This window comes from Mytilus edulis, chromosome 5 (genome assembly GCF_963676685.1).
Source record: "Mytilus edulis chromosome 5, xbMytEdul2.2, whole genome shotgun sequence".
NCBI classification, from domain to species: Eukaryota; Metazoa; Mollusca; class Bivalvia; order Mytilida; family Mytilidae; genus Mytilus; species Mytilus edulis.
The window spans coordinates 32,016,405-32,033,972 of record NC_092348.1 but is presented as its reverse complement, the minus strand read 5'-3'; positions in this window follow the sequence as shown (position 1 = coordinate 32,033,972).

Below are 17,568 nucleotides of genomic sequence, written 5' to 3'. Positions count from 1 at the left end.
AAAAAAGATAACTCTGTTTTTTGTTGTTTTTTCTTTATCTAGAAATCAATTGTAACTAAAAATGATGTCTTAGTCATACCAGGTGAATATTCATAAAGGCAAAACATAATGATTAACCATTAAACCTGAATTGGAAGATTGATATATGCAAAAAAAAAAATTCAGAATAAATTGGTGAGTCGAAAAGCAAGTAATAAAAATAAATTCATATATAATGTACAATTTAGATCAATTATTTTATTTTCTAGGCAGCAAATATCGCCCAACCCTTTCCCCTGGGTCCGAACTTAATTTGTTTTATAAGAGAACATAATTATCAACATTCTCTCTGTTAGACAATTTTATTGTGAATATGCAATAACATTTTTAGAACACATGTTGAATAGTTAAAAATATTTTGATTTACTACTTTCTTAAGTTTTTCTTAAAAGATAAAACTACTACGAAAATTCCAGGCTCTATATAAGCATTGTTATATTTAAAAAAAAATTGAAAACAACACGTTTAATAATTTCATGCGTCCGAAGCGCTTTTCTGGATTTACCTTTATATGGAACGCTCAAAGCCAAACATTGGAAATACAAGGATGTGTAAGTACCGAAACCGTTAGAACTAAATGACAAAAATACATAAAATTAAAAGCCAAATTCATCTAAATATAAAAAAGAAGATATGGTATGATTGCTAATGAGACAACTCTCCACAAGAGACCAGAATGTCACAAAAATTAACAACTATAGGTCACCGTACGGCCTTCAACAATAAACAAAGCTCATACCACATAGTCAGCTATAAAAAGTCCCGAAATGACAATGTAAAACAATTCAAACGAGAAAACTAACGGCGAATTTTTAATAAAAAAACAATTATGTAACACATAAACATGCAACAACTATTGAATTACAGGCTCCTGGCTTGGGACAGAAAAAAAACATACATAATGTGGCGGGGTTAAACATGTTAGCGGGATCAACTTTTCCTGCGGGAATATCCTTTATCTAATAGATTTGAATCTTGCCCAAATATGAGTCAACAAGTATGGATAGTTTTTGTGTAGCAAATCTTCATTTTACATGTTAAAAAACAAATAGTTTGGCTAAAAGTTCGTGTTTTTTTTTTAAAGAATTATGAACGCAATGCACTATCAAGTGGAAAAATACGATCATGTTTTGAACTACCTTTTTCAGTAAATGTTCCACATAAAAAATTACGAGTTTAAAATACACTGAAAGAATTATGCACGCAATGCACTATCACGTGGAAAAAATACGATCAAGCTTTGAACTACCTTTTTCAGTAAATGTTCCACATTAAAAATTACGAGTTTAAAATACACTGAAATTACTTCGGACTAAAACAAGATATCAAATACTTGATTTAGATGTGAATCAAAGTATCTCAAAATCCTACAGGATAACCCTCACTGGTTTAAATTGAAAAAAAATAGCTGGCAATGACATCACTATGGATACATCTTAAATGAAGATACATAGTTCTAAGATGGCAAATTTATATACAGCCTAATGACAAAATATATACGAGACAAAGTCTTATTCACAAAAACTATAAACGCATATTGTAAATTACATCTTGAAGCAATCCATCTTTCTTGAAAAATCCTGCACCTATTAATCTTATTAATGACTAGCTCTCGAAAAAGGAGGCTAGTGTTTTGTTTTTAATTTATTCAAATTATTAATGCATGACAGATGAATCACATTGTAAAACGAACACCTATAGGACGACTGTGACATAGCTATATTGTGAGAAATGTTATATCATACAATGTATATGAAAATTGTATACAGTTTTATAAAAATATGAATTATATCAAGAAAGATAGCATGTTATTAAGAATACAAAAAAAAAAATATGATAACAAAAAGTCACATAGGCAAACCGGTTTTATCTGTACAATTAAATTCTGAACACCGATAGCTAATACATTTGCATTTGTTATTAATTAAAGTAAACATCAGCAAATCAACTAGGCCATTGTTTCATTATCAGTCGAAAATAATTTAACAATAAACAATGCATCTATTTATTAACTTCGTACTACGTGTCATACTATTAAAATCATTCGCTTCAGATCATAGTATTTCAAGTAAATTTAGATCAATTCTGATATATTTAAAAAAAAAACACACGTACATACTTCAATTGCAGATTTATTTTTAAAAGTGAAAACTCTGAAAATTGATAGGTCTAAAAAAAAGTAAGATAATATAATACCTTATATACTTACATAAATATGTCTTATGCCCACGATGGGTTAAGGTGTTCTGTAATAGAGGGTTCTGTGCTTAAAATAGGTGGGAAAACAAACATATCGAGCTCCGAGAAAAATTCAAAATGGAAAGTCCCTAATCAAATGGCAAAATAAAAAGTTCAAACACATAAAACAAATAGATAGAAACTATCATATTCATAACTGGTACAGGCATTTTCTATATGGAAAATCTTGGATTAAACCTGTTTCTATATTTAGCTAAATTTATCACTTTAATGACACATAAATGGTCATTATAGTGACAACGAGAAGTTTCAAAATAAGGCTTTCTATGATCCTTCAAATATGTTTAATTTCTCATTCCCCACCCCCCTTCCCCCTCATAATTATTTTGATCATGTTGCTATAATAGTTTTTGCACGTCAAATAGAGTCTACAAAATGTATTTATTACCGACTCAATAATAATAAAATACAGTATTGCTGTGCTATAGTCAAATGTCTTATATCGTATATTGACGATATAATACAGTATAAAATAGTCAACGGATCTGCCTTTGTGGTTTTGTTGTTTTTGCCATGTTACCCATTTTCATTCTCAATTTTGACTTATTGCACCCAATCTTCAAAATATTAGAGATTTCTGTAAAGAGTCTCAATGGAATTGCGTCTTAATGTATTATTACCACAAAACTAAAGAAGCCGCGAGGGGCCCGGGGGGGGGGGGATGGGTGGGGTCTAGCAAAGTTAGGATCCGATATCGGCAAGATATGGTCAATATAGATACTTGCAAATAATAGTTATGAGGGTTTAATGCAAAATGGATGACGGGCATTTTATTTTAACATCTTCTCTAATTTTGACCAAATATGAATTTCTTCTCATTAGCATATGTCTTCATTTTGTCTGAGGTAAGCTTCTGTTGTTCTCTATAGGAATAGAGGGAAACCTGTGGTATCATTAAAGCAATTAAGATATAATTCAGTTCATTTTTTTGAACTTCAAAGTATCTTTCCTATTGAATTTGAAATACAGTATAACTCATATACAGTCATGTTCGAACTGTATGTTAACATATTTGATTACTTCAAATTTAGATAGGACTACAAAAAATAATTAAAAAAATAGTGGAATATCCGTGTCCCTGGTGGTATGTATTTTGTTTCGCTAATTGCTTGCTAATTCATAATTTTTTACTACACGCTTTTTATTCTTAATAGACTTTAGAAGGATTGCAATGTGTTTCTGGGTTAATTTCATGCACATATCTTATATCAATAAACACCGTACATATAAATACAAGTATATTACATATATTTTATAAAATGGTCAGTTTTCACTTTTTTGTCATTGTAGGCATCAACCAACCAGCGTTATTGACGAATATTTATGACTTCATCACAATGGTTATTCATATCATCCACAAAAGCTGCTCTTTCTTGTTCTGGGGTTTTATCAGAATCACCTTCATTTGTTGGGTGACAATGAATTGCCACAGTAATAGCTTCAGAATCAGCTTTCTGAAAGATATAGTCAAATTTAAAGTATCATGTCAACTTTTTGAAATGAAATAGAGTTTAAAAGTCTAAATAACGTGGATGATAGAAACTGTCAATCACCTTATAATCTTCAAAAATTAGAAAAAAATATAAAAGTTTTGTTTTTAAATTCAGCTTTCAAACACAGCTTGGGATGCTATGCTAAACTTAAATTTAGGTTTATAAATGTCTTATTGTATAATGGATAATCTAAGCCTTTTCATGATAATGTAAACGAAAGATACCAGAGGGACATTAAAACTCATAAATTGGAAATAAACTGTCAACGATACGGTAAAAACGAAAATAGAATTGTGAACTATACGAGCTATATCTTGGTATATCGTAACGATAGAATTAATTGCCAGTCGGTGTAAATAATATTTCCTATATACTAGAAGATTCACAAATAAAAAAGCATTTGTATAATTTTGATTTCCCTCTGTACAGTTAATGCACTTATTTGAACACAATCAGGTCAGAGTTTGAACCTTAATATATGTTTTATGAACCATAATCCTAATTATTTGTATCCGTATATTATACAAGAACATCGATCAAATTTAAAGCAGCTTTCGCTACAGATGTGCAATTTTTATTTTAAACTCAGGTTCTGAGTAGTAAAGTCATTTGATTTAATTTCATTGTCCAGTAAACGATGGATCCATCTGAAAAGAACTAATTCGATGACCAAGCTTGTGTCGCTCATGTTGGAGTGCATGTGATTCTCTCGGTCTTTTCTGTAAAGGAAGAAAATTGGATATAAAGGACGGGCTTTAGTAACAGATTGATTTTTGCCGATTTATGTGTTTTGAATGTTCAAAGATCCTTCAAGTTTTTAATTCTTATCTGTACTCACCCGAAAGAGAATACATGTTTCTTTTTCACGTTTACTGAATCCATTTGTATTTTTATTTCTTTTATAGGAATATAGCTCTTAACGTGTCAGAATGGTTGACGGATTCGATGTGTAGTTGACTAGTGATTATGTTATATCTTGATTACAAGTATTACCAATGTCATTTCAACTGATCAGACGGAGCTTACGTTTTAATTTGCATAAAGACAGTCTATTTGAAGATGTGTATGATTAGGATGATTGCCGTTATAATTATTACTGATTTCTAATCACCTATCAGTGCCATCAAAGGAATTTACAAAAGAATAACTGGACACTTCATTGATGAGTTTATCCTAACACACCTATCTATAGATGGAATGGTTTATTATGAGCGAAACGGTTAAACTCCGCCAAGTCAAGTGAAATAAAATGAGTAATAAAGTCGTCTAATCTATAATGTATCCATATTGCGATGCAATCTCCGTACAGCGCTCATTTCTTTCCGTATGCTAAGTACACTACAATACAATACTAAGTGCAGTGATACGAAGTAAGTACGGAACGGAGATTGATTGCGATTGTGATATGTTGACGGCGAGTGATTTCACCAGACAGGTTATGCCTGCATAGCACGAGACGGCCACATTGTTGACGCACACAGTCCCTATCATTTTGAAGATCACTCGATCCTTCAGTTTTTAACCAGATTTACGAAGTACAAATCGGATATTGATTTGGAGATGTACGTCGGGCGGCCGGGTAGGCGGTCGGATTGGTGGTCGAACGGGCGGCAGCATAATGGTGTTCGTGCATTTATTCGTGAACCGTTCAGTTCTTAAATAAACTAAAGTTTTAAAATGTTGTTACTGACAACAAAATGGAGGTCAAGTTCACTTATGACGAGTTTGGCTTTTATCGTTTAGGAGTAATGGTTATTGAAAAATTGAAAAAATGTTGTTTCCAGTCGTATCCGTGCATAAACTCATAAACCGTTCAACCCAAGCTTTTAAAATTTGAATATGTTGTTACTGACAACAAAATGGAGGTAAAATTCAATAATGAGGAGTTTTACTTTTAACGTTCAGGAGTTATGGTTCTTGAAAGATTGATAAACGCTGTTTCCAGTCGTGTCCGTGCATTTACTCATTAACAGTTCAACCAAAGCTTTTCAAATTTAAATATATATGGCTTTTTGAAGGTTCCTAATGAAAGTGAATCAGAAAAATGGTCCAATGCACAAAGAATAATACAAAGCGTCATTTTCATCTTCTGGAATTTGATGCGACTGTCATACAATTTAGAGTTTTATCTAGCTTTAAAACCAGGTTCAATCCACAATTTTCTAAAAAAAATGTCCAAATATGACAGTTTTTATCCATTCGTATGATGTGTTTGATTTTTTGTTTTCGCCATTTGATTAGAGACTTTCCGTTTTGACTTTTTCCATGGAGTTCAGTTTTTTTGTGATTTTACTTTTTTCTAGCGATAGTTCGATACCACTACTGGTTGAATGTAAATCCCATGGATATCATCAATTTCTTATTAGTAGTCAATGATTCAGTTGTGACATATTTTATAAAGAAGATCTCTAAAATTCTCCGTTGATAAATGTAGAAATTATCAAGAAACCACGATGCCAATTCCCTCAAGCACAGCTGACTTTATATGATATTAAATAACATTTTGTTATTTGAGAGTTCTTTTTGTTACGTATCTCTTTGCGTGTTTTAGTTCACATTTTTGGCTTTCACATCTTTGGGTTGATCAATTAAGAGAAGAAGAGGTTTCATTTACTAGCACTTGCTGTGAACTGGTAGTTCACAAGTGTATCAGTGGGAAATGTTATCGTATTGAAATGATTCCTGACGATATTTGTTATAAAATTTTCGTTGATAAATTGATAAATGAATAATAAACTAAGTTTAATAAAATCAACTTTAGTATGTTAAATTCTCGTTTTGTCTTATATCGGTTCTTATACAAACTTTGCTGTTGAATGTATGGATAAATCCAAGCGGTCAGGAAATATGAACCAACTCATAGAGTTTTGACATCGTGACGTTATACATTTATATGTGTATGGATAGTACAATCAATATAATTTTCGGAATTCATGAAGAACACACAGGAATGTTATTTGTGTACTTCAGGCGTAAACTCCCGCCCAAAAAATGGAAAATGCTATTAATTTCGTCGTTCAAATAAAATTGAGAATAGAAAGTTGGAGTGTGCCAACAGACAACAACTTGACCAAAGGGCAGAAAAGATCCACTAATAGGTCTTCAGCACAAACAGGAAATCCTGCAACCGGAGGCGTCCTTAGCTGGTCCCTAAAAAAATGTGTATTTGTTCAGTTAAAATGGATTCCACGCTAAACTCCAAAAAAAAAATTAACTACTACAAAACAAATACATACAAAACTAACAAAGGCCAGGGGCCCCTGGTTTGGATCAGGGGCCCCTGGTTTGGATCAGGGGCAAAAATGCAGAGCGGTTAAACATGTTTTGTGAGATCTCAACTCCCTTTTTTTCTTCTGCCAATGTAGAATAAACAAACACACAGCAATACGCACAGTAAAACCAATTTAAAGAAGTCTTAATCCCATATAAGAATAGGTAATAAAAGAATATAAGCTAAATAATAATGATACATAAATTAAAATTGGACTACGAACAGTTGCTGACATGCCAGCTCCAGACCTCAATTAAAATTGATTGAAAGATTAAGTTTCCAACCTTTGAAAATCAAGCACAATCTCTCTCATTAGGAGTTTGATATTGTACCAACATAAAATATATTCAATGAACATAACCCGTATCATCCAAACAATTGGTTTTAGAATAAATGTGTTTATATGACCATTTTGTGATAACGAAAACCCGGGTGAAATAATTTTCAGTGCAAGTAATACAGATATTTCTTTCGTTAAAATCAAACACTGTGGATTCATACTTATTCGCTGGATATAAGTTTTCGAGGATTTCGCTGGAACAGGTGAACCACAGATTCAAATGTCCACGAAAATTCAAGTTTCCCTCTATACACGAAAAAATTGGTACCTAATGAATCTGCTGTACATTAGTTTTTACATACATGAGCAAATCAAATATGTTGAGATATATAACATATGTAAATAAATTCGAATAATCATTAGAAATACAATACATTCTGTAATAGTTATCCGATGAGGACGCGGTGTGTCAGTGTAATATCACCCCGATGGCCGGAGGCCAGAGGATGATCTAACACTGACACAACAAGTATGAATGGGATAACTGTTTTACATCCCAGCTGTTTTAGATTAGACGAAAAACCATCTACAATTCATAAAATCTAGTTTAGAACGTCACACAACCATTATTATATACTTTATTTATTACTATATAATATATGCCCTTCATTACCCCCGAACACGATGATTAAATATGAAACCATGTCAACCCGCCCCACCGGCTAATCGGCCTACACTAAATCGCCACATTTATGAAAAGGGTTAAAATCCCAATGAATAAAGGTCTGCCAACTCGCCCCACTTATGAAAATATATTGCTTCCTTCAATTTGTTAAATTACTGAACATTGGTATATAGTCGTCCTGGTGTAGGGGTATGTGCCATGGGTTGATATGCTAAGGGTCTTAAGTTCGAATCCGGCATAGACAATGGATTTTTTCTTCATAAATTTTGAAAGTGTGTCTTTTCTCCATAAATAAATCTAAGTTTTTTTGTGGATTAGGCATTCCCGCCAAAATGGTTTAAAAAAAAAGGGAAAATAAAGAAACAAAGAAACTGAAGCTGGTATGATCTGGTAGGGATGATCTGACTCAGAACACCCCTGGTATAACAAAGGAGCTAGGATGTAAACCTGCGGCTTGGATAATACTGTGGAGTGTATGTCATACACACACTTTTAAACAATTTTGCTAAATCAATTATCTTGCGATTGCAGTGTTGAAGGTACTTTCTCAATTTGTATGCAATCGTCTAAATCTGTAACAGTTTTCTGTTCGATTTTAAAAACATACTAAAATTGTATAAGGTAACAACTCTGTTATAATTGTCTCAAATACTTTTATAATCTTCAATATTTCTTAAATAATATTTTTTTAAAAGTAATAAGTTTAAAAAGAGTTGTCTCTTTTTCCATTGGTACGATACGCATTTAATTTCTAATTGTATATCATTTGTGATGATAACCAGAAAAACAAAATAGTTCTTAATGTGATCCAAAGTCGTACTGGATTTTCGTGTTTTATGTAATAATTTAATCATGCAAGGGCAAAAAGTAATCTATCAAAAATATCGAATTTCGAGGCATATTAAAAACTCGAAGTCCGTAATCAAAAAGCAAAATCAAAAGCTCAACCACATCCAACGAATAGATAACAACTGCCATAACAGTAAGTTGTGATACTTTACAGACATTGAATATAAGACGTTTACAACACATAGCATACAACAAGCAACCAGAATCGCACCGTATTTGAACACATATAGGTCAAAATTAATAGATATGTGCCCACAATTTAAAACACATTCGCAATTATTTCAATTAGTTCATATATTAGTATCACATTCCATACAGAACCTCATAGTCTTGTTTTTTAAACGAATTTGTATTGATGTTGCTGAATGATAATTCATCTTTTTCAACACACACACACACACACACACACACACACACTCACGCAATTTTTTTTTATTTTTCATTTCTTATATACACAGTTATCGACACCATTAATGTTTAAATTGTTCTCACAACTTTTATCAATAATGATGTCTTATGTACTAGGTTGTCAAAGTTGTTCTGCAAGACAATGTTATGTGCTACAGTACTTGCAACCTTAGGCGTTACTGTTTGACGTGAACTTGACTGATCGGTGAATGATCGGTGACGGATGTTTGACTGATCGATGACTGATCGGTGATCGGTGACCCATAGGATCCGTCAGATAAGTCAAATAACCTATGTAAGAGTTACCCTGACAACTGTCACCGATCGATCAGTAAAGTAAATTTATGCACGGATCGGACGGATACGTATATATTTAAAATTCTTATATAAACCGAACTCCACAGTGTTTACAATCGATGAACGCGGACTTCTACGAAGACACCTTAATTTACACGTTATAATTTGTAATAAAATTAGTTGCAATAAAAAAGTAAAAATAGTTTAACAGAATAAGATGCTTAGAGCGTTAAATTGTTTGTGTTGATTAATATTTTCGTATTAAATATTATAAACCTCAGAGACATATAATACATAATTGTATTATATGACTCAGTTAACATGAACTTATTTCTACGAAAATGGTTATTGTTGACCGCCATTGGATTTTTGAACTTTTAATAGTTTCGAATAGGTTGTTTTTTCATTAAATTAAAAGAATGTCAAAGAAATGATATTAAAAATTTGTTCCCATTGTTTAGAATTACCAAAAATTAATCTTCTTTTTATCAAATATTGTACTATTTTATTTTTACCATCTTGAGACAAGTCTTCTAATCAGAATTGAGATATAATGAGAATTAAAATACTTACACTTTTATTTTTGTGGAAAAAGAATGTAGTTATTGATTTATTTTGATACTAATATTAACCGTCACATGATTTCAGTACTTTTTGTACATCAAGATTGGGTGTTCCTCATCAAATATGCTTACTTTTAGGAAAAAGATATAAAATTTTTGTACGTGTTTCCTAAAATGCAAATATAGTTTCATTTTACTGAAAATTATTTACCGCCTTTGGATTTTTGTACTTTTTATAGTTGAGAATAGTTTTTTTTCATAAAATTAAAATAATATCAGAAAAAACATACTAAAATTTGGTTCGCATTGTTTAAAATAATCAAAATTATTCTTCTTTTTATCAAAAATGATACTATTTTATTTGAAATCAGTTATTTTTACCATCTTGAGACAAGTCTTCTAATCAGAATTCAGATATAATGAGAATTAAAATACTTAAACTTTTATTTTTGTGGAATAAGAATGCAGTTATTGATTTATTTTGATGCATATTAATAACTGTCATATGATTTCAGTACTTTTTGTACATAATGATTGGCTGTTCTTCATAAAATAATTTTACATTAAAGAAAAATATATTAAATTTTTGTACGCGTTTCCTAAAATGCAAATATTGTTTCATTTTACTGAAAATTATTGACCGCCATTGGATTTTTGTACTTTTTATATTTAAGAATAGTTTTTTTGTCATAAATTAAAAGGATATCAGAAGAATCATACTAAAATTTTGTTCGCATTGTTTAAAAAAATCAAAATTATTCTTCTTTTTATCAAAAATCATACTATTTTATTTGAAATCAGTTATTTTTACCATCTTGAGACAAGTCTTCTAATCAAATTCAGATATATTGAGAATTAAAATACATAAACTTTTATTTTTGTGGAATAAGAATGTAGTTATTGATTTATTTTGATAAAAATTATTAACCGTCATATGATTTCAGTACTTTATGTTCATCATGATTGGCTGTTCTTCATAAAACATGCTTACTTTAAGGAAAAATATATAAAATTCTTGTACGCGTTGCCTAAAATGCAAATATTTTTTCATTTGACTGAAAATTATGGACCGCCATTGGAATTTTGTACTTTTTATAGCTTAGAATAGTTTTTTTTTTAATAAAATTAAAATAATATCAGAAAAATCATACTAAAATTTTGATCGCATTGTTTAAAATAATCAAAATTATTCTTCTTTTTATCAAAAATGATACTATTTTATTTGAAATCAGTTATTTTTACCATCTTGAGAAGTCTTCTAATCAGAATTGAAATATAATGAGAATTAAAATACATAAACTTTTATTTTTGTGGAATAAGAATGTAGTTATTGATTTATTTTGATAAAAATTATTAACTGTCATATGATTTCAGTACTTTTTGTACATCAAGATTGGGTGTTCTTCATAAAATATGCTTACTTTTAGGAAAAAGATATAAAATTTTTGTACGCGTTTCCTAAAATGCAAATATTGTTTCATTTTACTGAAAATTATTGACCGCCATTGGATTTTTGTACTTTTTATATTTAAGAATAGTTTTTTTGTCATAAATTAAAAGGATATCAGAAAAATCATACTAAAATTTTGTTCGCATTGTTTAAAATAATCAAAATTATTCTTCTTTTTATCAAAAATGATACTATTTTATTTGAAATCAGTTATTTTTACCATCTTGAGACAAGTCTTCTAATCAGAATTCAGATATAATGAGAATTAAAATACATAAACTTTTATTTTTGTGGAATAAGAATGTAGTTATTGATTTATTTTGATAAAAATTATTAACCGTCACAAGATTTCAGTACTTTTTGTACATCATGATTGGCTGTTCTTCATAAAACATGCTTACTTTAAGGAAAAATATATAAAATTCTTGTACGCGTTGCCTTAAATGCAAATATTTTTTCATTTGACTGAGAATTATTGACTGCCATTGGAATTTTGTACTTTTTATAGCTTAGAATAGTTTTTTTTAATAAAATCAAAATAATATCAGAAAAATCATACTAAAATTTTGTTCGCATTGTTTAAAATAATCAAAATTATTCTTCTTTTTATCAATAATGATACTATTTTATTTGAAATCAGTTATTTTTACCATCTTGAGACAAGTCTCCTTATTAGAATTGAGATATAATGAGAATTAAAATACTTACACTTTTATTTTTGTGGAAAAAGAATGTAGTTATTGATTTATTTTGATACTAATATTAACCGTCACATGATTTCAGTACTTTTTGTACATCAAGATTGGGTGTTCTTCATAAAATATGCTTACTTTTAGGAAAAAGATATAAAATTTTTGTACGTGTTTCCTAAAATGCAAATATAGTTTCATTTTACTGAAAATTATTTACCGCCTTTGGATTTTTGTACTTTTTATAGTTGAGAATAGTTTTTTTTCATAAAATTAAAATAATATCAGAAAAAACATACTAAAATTTGGTTCGCATTGTTTAAAATAATCAAAATTATTCTTCTTTTTATCAAAAATGATACTATTTTATTTGAAATCAGTTATTTTTACCATCTTGAGACAAGTCTCCTAATCAGAATTCAAATATAATGAGAATTAAAATACTTAAACTTTTATTTTTGTGGAATAAGAATGCAGTTATTGATTTATTTTGATGCATATTATTAACTGTCATATGATTTCAGTACTTTTTGTACATAATGATTGGCTGTTCTTCATAAAATAATTTTACTTTAAAGAAAAATATATTAAATTTTTGTACGCGTTGCCTAAAATGCAAATATTTCTTCATTTTACTGAAAATTATTGACCACCATTGGAATTTTGTACTTTTTATAGTTTAGAATAGTTTTTTCAATAAAATTGAAAGAATATCAGAAAAATCCTACTAAAATTTTGTTCGCATTGTTTAAAATAATCAAAATTATTCTTCTTTTTATCAAAAATTGGAATTTTGTACTTTTTATAGCTTAGAATAGTTTTTTTTAATAAGATTTGAAAAAATATCAGAAAAAACATACTAAAATTTTGTTCGCATTGTTTAAAATAATAAAAATTATTCTTCTTTTTATCGAAAATGATACTATTTTATTTGAAATCAGTTATTTTTACCATCTTGAGACAAGTCTCCTTATTAGAATTGAGATATAATGAGAATTAAAATACTTAAACTTTTATTTTTGTGGAATAAGAATGCAGTTATTGATTTATTTTGATACAAATTATTAACCGTCATATGATTTCATTACTTATCAGGATTGGCTGTTCCTCATAAAACATGCTTACTTTAAGGAAAAAGATATTAAATTTTTGTACGCGTTGCCTAAAATGCAAATATTTCTTCAATTTACTGAAAATTATTGACAGCCATTGGATTTTGTAATTTTTATAGTTTGAAATAGTTTTTTTGTTCATAAAATTAAAGGAATGTCAGAGAAATCATACTAAAATTTTATTCGCATTGTTTAGAATAACCAAAATTGTTCTTCTTTTTGTTAAAGATGATATTATTTTATTTGAAATCAGTTATTTTACCATCTTGAGACAAGTCTGCTAATTAGAATTGAGATGTAATGATGTACTTTTTATTGTTTAGGAGTAGTTATCTTTTTTATTAAAAAAAAGACTCTCAGAAAAATATAATGTAATGTTGTTTGCATTGTTGAAAATTATTTCTATTTCTTGTTAAAAGCAGTTATTTTTGTAATTTGTTATTTTAAATGCTTCGATTGTGACGAGAATATAGAAAGTCCGTGATTATGATAGGTTTTTTTTAAGAATTTTATGATGATAAGGATACAAAAATTTAAAATATTGAAAAAAAATAGACTACATTTTTCAATAACTGATTCTTTCATTTTGTTTTTCCCGAGAATGTTTGGAAAATAATAAAATAAAAACCGCGATGTAGACACCGTTTTAGAACTCGCCGGTTTTGAAAATATATAACCTAAATAAAACGAAAAAGACCATTCTTTAATGATGATAATTTCATTTAGATTTTTTTCTGTACATTTCTTTTCATTTCAATTCATAAAACTTTGCTAAATAATTAATAAACAAAATGTATAATTGAACGTTCGATTTTCAATAGTCGCCATTTTAATTAGATTAAACGAAACTAAGATTCCGTAATTTGTATTAGTTTATCATGTGACGTATTAAAGATCAATCCGTCATCAAGGTCGATCGGTACTATCCGTCCGATCAGTCCGATCAGTCAATTACTTTTACTATAAGTCTGACGGATTGCTGACGTGAGTTTGACGCGAACTTGACTGATCGGTGACTGATCGATGACCGCTGACTGATCGCTGAAATAGTAACGCCTAAGGTTGCAAGTACTGTAGTAGAAAGTAAAATTGCAAAAATATAGCTCCAAAGAAAATTTGAATCGGAAAGTCCCTTATCAAATAGTGATATTCAAAAGCTTATACACATCAAAAAATGGAAAACAACTGTCATATTCCTGACTTTGTATAGGCATCAAGTTATGTAGAAAATAGTGGATTAATCCTGGTTTTTGTAGCAAGCTAAACCTCACACTTGTCTGACAGTTGCATATTTTTACATTATATTGACATCGATGTTATATGGTTATAAACGTGGCTGGTGGTTCTTGATTCTGGGTAAGTGATTTTTTTTTATCTTGCAACAGAACGGCAATAAAACAACAATTATGTTGCCTTTTTTTTACAAAATAGAATTTGTTTTGTCATGCATATTTTTGAAGTTTCGATGAAATCTAGGCAAAATGTTTTACAAAAGTAATTATGCTTTTAGGTATATAAAATATATTGAATAAAATTAAAGCACAAGTTGTGTTCGTTCCTTTCTGCTCCACAAATTGGTAATGTCACGCCAGATTAAAATTGTATATACATCTATAGAGATCTGGTAAAATTAAAATGATATTTTTTGGCAAGTGAGTGAATTTAATTTAATTTTGTGACAAATTCATGTACATCGTTTGATGTGTTTGAATACCTTATGTAATAAAAAGCGTGTATCTGCAGTAAACACAAAACATTCACCCGCGTAGCTAATTCTAAACCTGCATGCGAAGTATAAAATTGTGGAAAGGTAATATTTTTCGTTTTTGAAAAGTGAACAATTTACTGAATAGGACGTGGAATATTCAAAGAACAATCAATTAAATTGGTGTGGCCTTTGTCATTGTTAGTTTCAAATTGAGTTGGTTTACCTGTGATATATGATAAACCGTAGTCAGAGCAACAAAACAAATAAGCAACATTATAAATGTCAACTTTTAACCAATCCTATAAATAGTTGTTCAAAATCGGTAAACCTTTTTGTGGAAATTTTCAGTATTATTGTCCATATGCGTATTTATAAACTGTTCTTACTCTATTTTTATGTATACAAACAGTTCTATAATTGAAAACTTGGAATTTAAACTTTATACTTAGCTTTAGTATATCTTAACAAGAGACATTGCGGAATATATAATTTAAGCAATAATAGACCTTGTTTCAAACGTTTAACATTTTATAGTTCAGATACGCTGTATTCATATCATTTTTGTAAAACAAAAACTCTTAACCTTTAGGCGAACCGAAACCTGTATCATGGAACTGAAACGTTTATTGTGAACTCTGAACAGTCATTATCTATTTTCCCTGACGGCAGTCTATTATTCTATATGTACATTATTTTTCAAGAATCCAATGACAACTGTGTTGAACAGAATCTTTATACGACTGTAGCTATGTTCACAACATAAATTTAGCAACTATAAAATTAAGGAATTGTATATATCAGTACAACACCTTCAAGTTGATGAAATAAACATACATATGCCCATTACGCTTGTCTGTTTGAACTAACAAGGACTTTCCATTTACCTTTTATCATCATAGCAACTGCTTACTTATGGTTTCAGTTTGATAATATTATCATAATTATGATATCGATCATTTTATTTGTTTGATTATAAATGATCCAAATATACATCATGTCAATATTGAACGGATTCTAATTTAAATTAAGTGTGATATAAAAGCCACGACTGTACAACTTCTTGTTTGACAGAAAAAGAACACAAACAACATCATCGCCATTTTATGAACATGAAATATATAATACATTAATATTGAAACAGTATTTCGGTCAAGAAAACCATTACGATGGAAACAAGTCATTCCGAGTACAGGGTTTGCAATCTGTACTGTTGATATCACCGTTATGACTTTCATTACTATTGTATCAACGATCATGGCAATAGATAGCTTGATTTGAATTGCATAACAACAACAAAATTATACATCCATAAAAGAAGCAATTCTGATGGTGATTTGGGAATGAGTACTACATATAATTGGCTTATTGATGATGAATGCGAAAAGTAATAACGCTAAAATGATCTAAACTTAATGAAACGGAATACCTTAAATAATATGTATATTCATTTATTCAAGAAGAACCTTTAGCACATATCAACTTGAAACGTTAGGTTTATAGCAGTTGCTCTAACATTATAAAATTGGAATAGAACGACTCATTGGTAGTCAGCTCTAAGACAACTTAAAACAACGGATGTTATTTAACGATCTTTACTACCCATCAAGGTCTTCCACACTGTGTGATAAATAATATATATATATGAATTTCAAAGGTTTAAATTTTGGTATTTAAAACTTTTCAAAGATAAATAAGTTCTGTATATTAATATTTGTCTTTTTAGATAAATTATAAACACAAAAGTCTATTCATTTTTGTTTGTTAATTTTAATGATTAGTTCTGAAATAAAATATTTATGAACCAATATAAAATGTAAGTTGAAAAGGAGAGATAACACTCTATTTAAGTTATATTTTACTAATGTTAACTTGTCCCATGTCTGAATATATATGAGAATAGCGGGGATATAATCATTTTCAACTATAATAGAATACGCAATAGAAAGGACACAATTTGAAAGTAACTTTATGACTCTCCGTTGAGTGATGGTTAAAACGAAAAGCAGACAGCCGTTTAACAGGAAATGAATTAAATAAGAAGTATTCGAAATACTAAAGATTTTCTTATCCGAGGCATACATGTATATTACTTTAGCCATATTTGGCACAACGTTTTGGAATATTTGTATCCACAATGCTCTTCAACTTTAAACTTGTTTGGCTTTCTAACTATTTGATCTGAGCGTCACTGATGAGTCTAATGCAGAAGAAACGCGCGTCTGGCGTGTCAAATTACAAGACTAGATACTCTGATAACAATTAAGCTAGAGCATTTTTAAGAAGAAGTAAATTCGGAAGCGATCATCGTATACTAATCCACTTGTAACAAATTATAACGTTTGAAATCATATGTACTTGTTGTGTAAGGTTTGACATTATAATCATTAACTAAAATCCAGAAAAACTCGAAAAGATATTTTTGAAGAAATATTAATAGTTAACCAATAAACAGTAATAATCTAAAA